Source organism: Pinus tabuliformis, chromosome 6 (genome assembly GCF_031772625.1).
Source record: "Pinus tabuliformis cultivar Carrire ecotype Pingquan chromosome 6, CPIR1, whole genome shotgun sequence".
Lineage (NCBI taxonomy): Eukaryota > Viridiplantae > Streptophyta > Pinopsida > Pinales > Pinaceae > Pinus > Pinus tabuliformis.
In genome coordinates, this window is record NC_142292.1 from 67,490,213 (window position 1) to 67,501,154 (window position 10,942).

Consider the following 10,942-nt stretch of genomic DNA (forward strand, 5'->3'; position numbering starts at 1 on the left):
CAAAAGATCAAATAAGGAAGATTTGTTAAATTGCTAGATAATACTGATTCACCCCCCCCTCTCAGTATTATTTCCAACAATTGGTATCAGAGCAGGTCCTTCAGAGAAGCTTGATCGCTTGAAGGTAGATCGTTCATCATGAGCAACTACGAGAGAGAAGCATCAATCAGGCCACCCGTTTTTGATGGGACAAACTTCAATTATTGGAAGGTAAGAGTTACTGCATATCTTCAATCTCTTGGTACAGAAGTTTGGGACATTGTAGAAACAGGCTATGCTTTTCCTTCAGCTACTCCTACAGATGCAGCAGAGAAGAAGAAGTATGAAACAAATGCGAAAGCAGTCAGTACTCTATTAGGAAGTATATCCCAAACGGAATTCATGAAGGTAATGCACTTCAAATCCGCAAAAGAGATATGGGACAAAATGGTCACAAGCTATGAAGGAGATGAACAGGTAAAGCGTGCTAAACTTCAAACTCTCAGGATTCAGTATGAGACTCTCAAGATGTATAATGATGAAAGTGTGGCTAATTATTTTCTTCGGGTAGATGAGATTGTTAATTGTATGAAAATTTTGGGTGAAGAAATAAAAGAGGCTAGCAGTTGAGCAGAGTGCGTCCGGACTCAGGCCAGCAGTTGAGCAGGGTGCGTCTGGGACTCAGGCCAGCAGTTGAGCAGGGTGAGTCCAGGGACTCAGGCTAGCAGTTGAGCAGGGTGAGTCCGAGACTCAGGCTAGCAGTTGAGCAGGGTGCTTCCTTCTCTTAAAATCTTTGTTTATCATTGTTGTATTCTGGGTTTGGTCCTATTATTGTTGATCTGGTTACTACAGTTGATTGGGTGATTCTCTTACACTTGATGATCAATTGATGCTTATGGATCCAGTTTGAAAAGTGGTCCTTGTATGAAAAGAAGTAGGGGGTTGTAGCTCCCTTCCAGGAGAGACTGGAAAACAAGAGAGAGTTGTAGCTCTCTGCAGGTTGCAGCCTGCGTACTGGTAAAGGACTGCACCAGTACAAAATCATTGTAAAAAGAATCTCTATCTCTTTCATGGTGGATTATGGTTCTTTGTTGCAGATCTGGTTCATATTCAGGGGGAGCATGTCCTAAGGGGGAGCATACCCCTTTGCCCTTGATGTCAAAGGGGGAGAATGAAGCTGAAGTTTGTGAGGTTGCCATCAAGTCCAAAGGGGGAGATTGTTGGCATTATGGTTCAGGTGTTGTCCTTGATGGCAACCCATTCAGGTGGTAGATTACTATTCTTCATGTCAGCAGCAAAGATTGATGATCCGCTCTCATTTTATTGAAAAATTATGAAGGACGCAGGTACACCTTACAGAAAGTGCGTACCCGCAGGTAAACCATGCAGCACCCGCGTCCAGGGACGCAGCCCAGCCGTTCAGGAGGTGCGTCCACCCAATGCACACTTTTTAAGGCAGAGAAAAGCACACGTGGGGGTTTCTTGTGATTTACTCCTGGTATCTAGCCGACGGTTTTGTGTTCTTTGGTGTGACTGTCTGTTTTCTTTGTTCATGCTCATTATTTTATGGTACTGATATGCAAGAATAATTCAAAAGATCAAATAAGGAAGATTTGTTAAATTGCTAGATAATACTGATTCACCCCCCCCCTCTCAGTATTATTTCCAACATTATCTTCCTCTTTGACTCTCTGAAGACATTTCATTCCCAAACCTCACATTCATTTAAAATAGCAAGGACGATTAGAGTCTCAAATAGTAGTTCCTTTTATCCCGTATCAATAGATCTATTGACTTCTAATTGTTTTCAAGTCCATAACAAGCTTTCCATCCTCCATTTATCATTTTTCTCAATGCTATCATTCCAATTGAGCTTGTGATTGATAGTTATTGCAAGATATTTGTGTGAACAAACTTCCACCAAGTTGTTGTCATATATGAAAATATCATATGTGATATTTCTGGATTTAATTATCATGACTTTTGTTTTTTTATTATTAACAGACATACCCATCTTGGAATAGAAATATTGGAGGATTCGTAGTTTCTTTCCAAGATCGTAAGGACTCCTCACCAAAGGAACAATATCATTGGCACAAGGAAGAAGAGTGGTGACTATAATGGTGAATGTGGGGCCAATGCAATATGCTTCTTCCAAACTCTCTTCTAACTTATCAATGTATGTGCCAAAATGGGTAAGGTACAAGGGACACCCTTTCTTGACTCAATATTGCATTTAATTTCTTTCGACCAACCTTGAATGGTCCTAAACTTTTCAAAAACATTCTCATGCAACCTTGTCACATCAACCCTCAAATCAAGAGGAACCATTATCTCTTCCAACCTTTTCCAAATGTTTGTCCTAGCAATGGTGTCAAAATATTTTCTAAAGTCAATAAAACAACAAAAGAGATTAGTCTTATTATTTGTGACACTCCTCCGCAATGATTATGAGAGTAACAAGGTGGTCCCCAATTGAATGATATCTCCTAAACTTGGCTTGGCCTTTAGCTCTTTTATCATGTATTTCTAGCCATAAAATAATCTTCTTTTCCAAAATGTTTTTTTACAGCTTGGCTAAAATGGGACTAATCATGAATGGTCATATAATTAGAGTGAATTCTTTTATCCCCATTTTTAAAGATACATACAATGAGGCTTTGCGTCCAAGGCTTAGGGAAGCCTTGCTTCATTGCCAAATTAAAAGGCTTACATATGTGATCGATGAGGATAGGCTCCTTTCTCTTAAAAATTTCAGCTTGGTAGCCTTCAGTATCCTTAGATTTCCCATTTGAAAGTTGCTTAACCCCAAACTCTATGTCTTGCAGGAAATATATATATATATATATATACACATATATATATACATACATATATATATATCTATATATATCTATATATATATATATATATATATATATATATATATATATATATATATATATTCTTTATAGGGACATTCAAAATGGTGTACATGATGTTAGGGGATTCATAATGGTTTTTAAAGTATAAATTCTAGTTTTTCACGGAAAGCATATTATTTTCTTAGTTTTACATATTAGAATTTTCCTCCAAACTTCCTAGGGTCTGATTTAGATGATGAAACAATTGCTCTTGCTTTCTATTTATATAGTGCATTTTTTTAATAAGGGATTTGTATATATTTATCTTATCAAGCATTAAAGTAATTTCCTTGGAAGTAACCCTAATTACTCTTCTAGAAATTTTATAATCATTATCATTAAGGGCTAGTTATTCTATTATTCCTTTTACAAGACACCTCAATAGAGAACTTGTTAATGGAAGTAGAGAGGATTGTAATAAAATTATGTTATAGGTCTTCGATGTTGTCCTTATAAGTTAAGAGGTTTAAATACCTATTTAAATCCTTTAAGAATAGATCAACTTTACTTTTGTCAAAAAGTAGGTGCCGTTGATTCTCACAATTCTCTTGCATGAGGTGTTTTTGCATAAAAAAGGTTTAGATTTAAGGTTAAAGGTCTATGATCAAAATGAGGCTCATGGTTATTTAAGAAGTTAAAATTTACTATTTGGTTAGAAATAGGGATATCAAATATCACATAATCCATGATATTGTTGTCAATCCCATAAATACATGTCATCTAGTTGGAGTTTAGCCACTTAGTTATGCCATTGAAAAGTATTAGTTCTTGAGAAATAAAAAGCTTGACTATCTTGGTACCAAATAATTTCTCGATCAGGTCTTCAAAGTTTCTTTTATATATACTAGCTAAAACACGTTCCCCATCTAGCCATAAAGGACTAGGGTTGGAATCATTTCTTAGAAGCATGGCTTGGTTAGTTGTAGATTTAGCATTAAGTCTCCTAACAAGAGGATAATACTTTCATTCCTCTACTTGTGTATATCTTGTTTTAGGGTATTATAAAGAAAATTTTATCTAGATTGTTTTGATTATAAAAGGTATAATTTTTAGGCACAAAATAACAATTTGCAATATAAATCTTTTTAGAATTAATTTCAGATATTTATACCCAAATGTATTGATTGATAGGGTCTCTCTTATTAAGCAGAATGTGAGGAGAAACATGGTTTTTTATATAACATGTTATTCCTCCAATCCCTCTATGATAGGATTTCATGTTCCAGGTGAACCACAAGATGAATCCATTTATGTGAGGGACCTTACACCCATCATGCTCCCACTTTTCAACTATAAAAATAATATCAATTTCACTCGAGATCCAACTTAATGTAGGACCTTTACCTCATGGAAAGCCATGATAGTTCAATAAAAGGATCTAGAGTGTTCCAAATTCCTATTTATTATTATCATTTTGGTCTCTATCCCCAATAATATTATAATTATTGCCCATTTCCTTCCTTTATAGCTTCATTTACCTTTTGAACCTCCTTTGTGTTAATCGTTGGGGCTATATAAAATATCAAAGATAACATTTGAGGGAAAAACTTCCCCCCCCCCCCCCCCCCCCTTGTTTTTATAGAGTTGGCACTCCTCTTTAATAAAGCATGTAAAATAAAAAAAAATGAAAAGGAAAGGTCACAGAGAGGACTAGGCTTGAATATTCACAATGATATGATACAACATCATATAATAATGAATAAAGTTAAATATCATCAAATTTTCAATACAGTGTGTTGATGGGGAAAAGGGTAATGTCGACGGTAAGGGGATCCGGTGTGAAGTCCAAATTAGACCTCACACTGTTTTGGAGAGGAGTCTCATCCAGTATGTGGGTCCAATTGCCATCATGTTTGTTTCTTTCTCTTGGGTTTCAAGTGAAGAGATGTTAACACGAGGGAAAGTGTGAAATACCCAAAGAATGACAACAAAATCAACCCAAAAATAATAAACATGTAATACACAACATAAAATCAAAATAGCACATCAATAAGAAGAAGTATGCCTCAAAAGGAACCAGTTAGCTAACACCATCTAAGACATACAAGAATTAGAAGCATTAGAATTTAATTGCAAATTAGTTCACAATTGGTTACTAGTGTTAGTGTGGAATGGAAGAGCAAAGATTCTAGCAAACATATGAGCAGTAAGCCATGAATTAGTTCATCAACATATATCTTGTATAAAATAAAACATACACACATAATAGGAGTAACAGATAGCCATTACAACCATTAGAAGAGTGCACGGGAATCTATGCTAAGAGTGAAGAGATTCTTATTGATAATGATGCCATCTCAAATACATGTGCTACAGGCCCATCAAAATACAATAGTGGAAGGTGGACTGCTCATATGATCTCCAACATAATCCCCTAGCCTCACCAAAACTCAACCTTAAATTACTAAGAGCAAGAATGCTCAGAGCTCACTAAGTTCCAAAAGACTCAATTACTAAAATCCCCTTTTCTTAGAGGCATGAGGGCATCTTTATACAAGTGGGTGTGTGACTCTTCAATTACCCCATCCCATTTGACTCTTAATAACTTTTCATATTCCTAACAACTCTGGCATGGCTTTTGCATTTTCTTTTTCATGACAAAATAATATTTACAACATATTTTTGATGTCGCAGCATGGAATGGCATGTGTTGTATCTTGGAATATATTCTCTCGTATCTTAGCCAAACTTATTATAGATTATTTGATTCAGTATTTGGTTTCAAAGTTGTTGCTTGGTTTGAGCTTAATGTTGGAAGTGGGTCCAGAATGAAAATATGATGAAAGGTGGACTACAAGTTTCGATGTTTTGAGTAAGGTGGATCCAACATGAAATATTATGAAGCATGGTCCATAAGAGGTGCTTAGGGTTAGAGCCTTGAGTGAGGGAGTCAAAGCTTCCTTCTAATGGTAACTAGTAAATTTGGGTAGAGGGTAGGTGCTCCCTTCTAGTAGGAGTCGGTAAACGTGATCAGGGGGTTGGAGCTCCCTTCCAGTAGGTGTTGGAGAACGATTGGGGGTTGTAGCTTCCTATAGGTGGGGGCGCATGTTGGTAAGAGTTTGCGCTAGTACAAGATTGTAAGAAGATTTTCTTTATATAGTAAGAATTAAGACAGAGACAACGACAACGATGCTTTTCTCCCACATTGGGTTTCCACCTAAAATCACGATGTTCTTGTGTGTTGATATGTTTCTTGTGCGTTCTTTACGGCTCATGGTTTCTTCTTAATGAATTAATAATGAAGTAATGATGCATTGGTTAAAGATAAAAATATGATGGAATTTATGAAGAATTAGTTAACTGTATATACGTTGTTTGCTTTCACTAAAGTTGCGTACATACGTGGGTTTCATGAATAACAATAATGTATAGAAATCAAATGAAAATTTAAAGTGATTTTAAAATATTGATTCACACCTTCACACCCCAACCCCCCCCCCCCCCCCCCCCCTCCCCCCCAAGTATTTTTCCCAACAATTGGTATCAGAGCAGGTCACTTCAGTTGAAGCTTAACCACTTGAAGTGGATCAGGGACAATGGGAAAGAAGCAAAGAAGAAGGCAACTCAAAGGAAGAAGTCAATTTAGGAAAGCAGTGACAGTGATGCGTTTAATGAAGTAGCAATATCTGTGTTTATGGGTCAATGCAGCAAAAGAACAAGGCAAGTCAGAAACAATGGACAATAAAGGTGAAGAAATACAAAAGAATAATAAGGCATTAAGTGACACCATTAATAACATACCTGATTCAACATTAAAAAGGGTTATGCATTATGCAACTGCAAAGGAAGTATGGGATGATCTACAGGCAATCCATGAAGGAAAAACAAAGGAAGATTGTTCATCAGGAGAACCAACAAGTAATCTTGTTTCTAAAGAAAATAATGATGTATCAAAAGATGAGTATGTTATGTCATATGGAGCTACTGATTCAGAAGAAGACAGGTTAAAGGAAGCTCTTAATCTTAGAATTAAACTCGCTTTTGCCTTGAAAAGGATTAACAATATTAAGGATAAGTTGCAGGCATATGATAACATGGATCATGTTAAATCGATAAATGTTGCAGTAGAATATAAACAATATTGTGAAGGACTTGAAGCTGAGATCGTCTCTCTAAGAGAATATTTTGAAAATTCAAACAAGCTAAATGAAGAGCTACTTAAATTATTTGAAGAACATGAGAATGGGTTGAAGGAAGAGAGTATCAAATTAAGGCAACAAGTGGAAGAAGGAAGAAAGGTTTAAGAAGAAATGAGGAAGCAACATGTGGAAAAGGAAGAACAATACTAAGGATTGGAGGTTGAGGTAAACATTCTAAAAGATAAATTAGAAGAAAAGGATAAACATTTGAGATTTCAAGATAGTAGTAAGATTTTGGATAACATTCTTAGTAGTCAAAGATATCCTTCCATTAAATCTCGTCTTGTTTTTTATGAAACTATAAAAGGAGAATCTAGTTCATAAGCTCATGCAAGGAACTTGAAGGATAAAGCAATAACAAGTCAACCAGATCAACATCCAAAGAAAATGATTTTTCAAAGGAAATCATTTGCCCCTAATTAGAAATATCAATCAATTCTCTCCTTTCATCAATGATGTTGAATGTTTTACATGTCATAACTATGGACACATTGAAGGAAATTGCAGAAGCAAATTTTGATCTCAAGCAAATAACCACTTCACAGGAAGATCATCAACTCCCAAGTACTCAAGTTTCTTTAAGGGATATTGCTTTGCTTGCAACATATTTGGTCACAAAGTTATTGATTGCAATAGGAGGAATATGAAACAGAAATATTATAATTCCTCTGCTCCCTTTTTTGGTCATATAAGATGTTATACTTGTAACAAGTTTGGGCATGTAGCAAAAGAATGTAGGAATAAGTCAATGGATCTCCAAAGACAACATGGCAAGCAACCATATGAGAATATTGTTACGAACAAACCTGGGAAAGACTGATCCACCAAAACTTCTCATAATAAGCAAAAAGAAGATAAACAGATAAGGTGTGGCTTTGTTCTTTGCACATTTGAGGATGAAGATGAATGGTATATAGACAACGGATGCTCTCATTACATGACTAGAGATAAGGAAAATTTTGAGCCTCTCAAGAAAAACAAATATGGTAAGGATATTCTTGGAAATAGTTCTCCAAAAAAAGTACTCGAAAAAGGTAGAATCAATCTTGATAAGTATGCAAAAGCAATTGATGCATTATTAGTTCAAGGGCTAAAGCAGAATATTCTAAGTGTAGGTCAAATGGCTGACAAAGGACGTATAATTATATTTACATCAACTAAATGCAAAGTTATAGATGAAGAAGCTAGAAAGGTTATAGCAAAAGGATACGGAAATCCAATCGAATTATATGTATTAGCAAAGAAGAATTCAGGCAGAAATAAGAGGCATAGTTCCTCTTCTTCAGATTCAGAGTAAAAGAAGACATTTTGTACTGCAGTCTATTGTACTCAATGCATACTTCTAACAACAACTGCAGAAGTGAATGTGAGGTACATAACCTTATGGAGAACAAGTGATGATTATCGTGTCCATAAGATCATTGATGCATGATCTCAGGGGGAGTTATGCATGTGTATCTAAATGATGATTCCCTATGATGTTTTGATAGTTTGATGATGTTTATATTACTAATAGTGTATATGATAAAGTAGCAGTGAACAAGAACATATATGATATATTCAGGGGGAGCTGTTGTTATGAAAAGTTTAACATTTTACTTTATGTGCGTGGATCTTATGAAGGACAGTCGCGTGTATACGTTGTTTTTGGTCTAGAAAGTCGCGTATGTCTCTCAATGATGAAAAAGGAGTAGCACATATTCAGGGGGAGCCTCTCATATGCTTTTATCAGTTGGTTATTGGCATCCTGGCACTAACATTGGTTTACTGCAAACTGTTAATAATATGATGCTTAGGAATGATGTTGGTTCATGATGGTTCATGAGTTGTTGCAAAATGTTATAGCTGCTATGGTTCTTTGATGCATTTTTTATTAATGAGATGGATATGATTAGATTTGACGATGAAGAGTTGGCACAGGTTCAGGGGCAGCATTCGCTAAGCTTCTAATAGTGCATTTTTGGTATGGTTTCTTCAGTGTTTCTTGTTGGTTTATGATAAGTACATATCATTGCTAATGTATAGTTATTGTTGTTGTTATTACTGAAGATACATATCTGTTGTTGTCATTATGTCATGGGTTATCAATAAGGCATAGCTTGCATATGGTGAAGAGATAGATGTTGTCTATATGTTGCTTGAGTTGCATTTGGAGAAGTTGTTGTTGTCAAACATTGATAAGGAAGATACATATGTTGTGTTCATTGAAGATGTTGGTTGAGGATGTTGTTGCTCAATTGTATGCTTTGTGATACCGGAGGTACTCTTGGTTCTCACCTATGTTGTTGATTCATGGAAAGAATATGTATATGCTACCTATGGTATTGTGATACAGGATATTGATATGTCCTTGGTAATTGAGGGTTGTGGCTCTTCCTACAAATGGAGAGAGCATATTTGTAACAACCCTGGTGAAAATTCCATGTAATAAAAGTGAATAAAGGCAAAAATAAGACCACGGTTAAGGGACACTTATTCCAAGCTGAATGTTGGGCAAAGATATCCTAGTGGGCATCACTGGATGTGTTTATGGCTAAAGGAAATTGGCAAAGGCAAAGGCATTAAAATGGAAAAAGGGAATTTTTGGCACACTTATTTATGAAAATAAAGGAAAATAAGAGAAAAAGGAGGTGAAAGGTCACAGGTTGCATGTGAGGAGGAAAATGAAGGAAAATAATGGAAAATGAAGAAAATAAAGGCCTCATTGATAGAAAGGCTTCCGAGGATCAGTGGGCAGGATTTGGTCAGTGTAAGCTTGGCCAGTTTAATTTTGGAGATCTCTAGCTTTGGAGCAAGGAAGGAAAAGCAAGCAAAGGAAAGGAAGGAAAGCAAGGAAAAGCAGGATCAAGTAGCTTCAATACGAATACTTGCAGGTGACATATTGCATGTTTGATTTCCTAGCTGGTTTTGAGATGCATGGCTTTGCATGTTGGTGTATGGTTCTCTTGTTTTCGGTGGCATGGTTTTCTCGGGTTATGATAATGATTTTCAGCCTAGCCTTGCCTTTTTCTAAATGCCATGGTGTGTTGGGATGTTGATATTGGTTTTGGACTTTGGAATTGCTGAATGGATTTTGGAATCGGGGCGGAGGTGGTCTCAAGGTTCATTACCAAAGGCCTATGAATCCCTTGAATAGTTTTGGTGGGATACATGGTAAAGCCTAAGGGAGGAGTCTCAGTTTATGGCCAGGTGATTCGGTGTGGATTGTGGTAAAGCCTGAGAGACCGGTGTCTCAGTTTAGAGCCTAGTGATTTGGGATTGGATTGCGGTAAAGTCTGAGAGACAAGGAGATAGAAAATTCCTCAAGGATAGTGATGGATTTTGGATGACATTCCAAGTTCGGTTCGATTTTGTGATTGGAGCACTGGTTTTGGTGTGGTCACAGATTGGTGAGGGTGGAGGTGGTTTAACCTATGGATTCCCTTGGTTGTTTTTGGATAGGTTTTTCCATGAGATCCCACATTCATGCTTGGAATATGGCACAAGGGTGACTAACTGAAAGAAATATTTGGTTCAGCCATGTATACGGTCGGGTGGTACATGGAAGCCTCGAACCTGGTCGAATTTGCCTATGTTTAATAAAAGCTAAGTTCTCTTGCTTTTATACTCATTTATATGTGGATTTAATGGTTGTTATATCACTGTTATTTTCATGGTTTTATGCTAATTATAAGCATGGTTAAGTGGCTAGGTCATGTCATGGTTATTTCATGTATTTACTTGTAATTTTTAAAATGATGGATGCACGACCTAATTGATGTCATAACAATTCAAGGGAGAAGGTGCTAATCCTTCTTGTCATGTTTCGTAAGAGTTTTCAGTCACTCATGCTCTGTCTTGTATCCTAGACCGGTAGATTATATTGATTCCAAGTGTTTGACAGAATGTCAGTCCCGATTAGGGATGGTTAGGCTTAGTCCT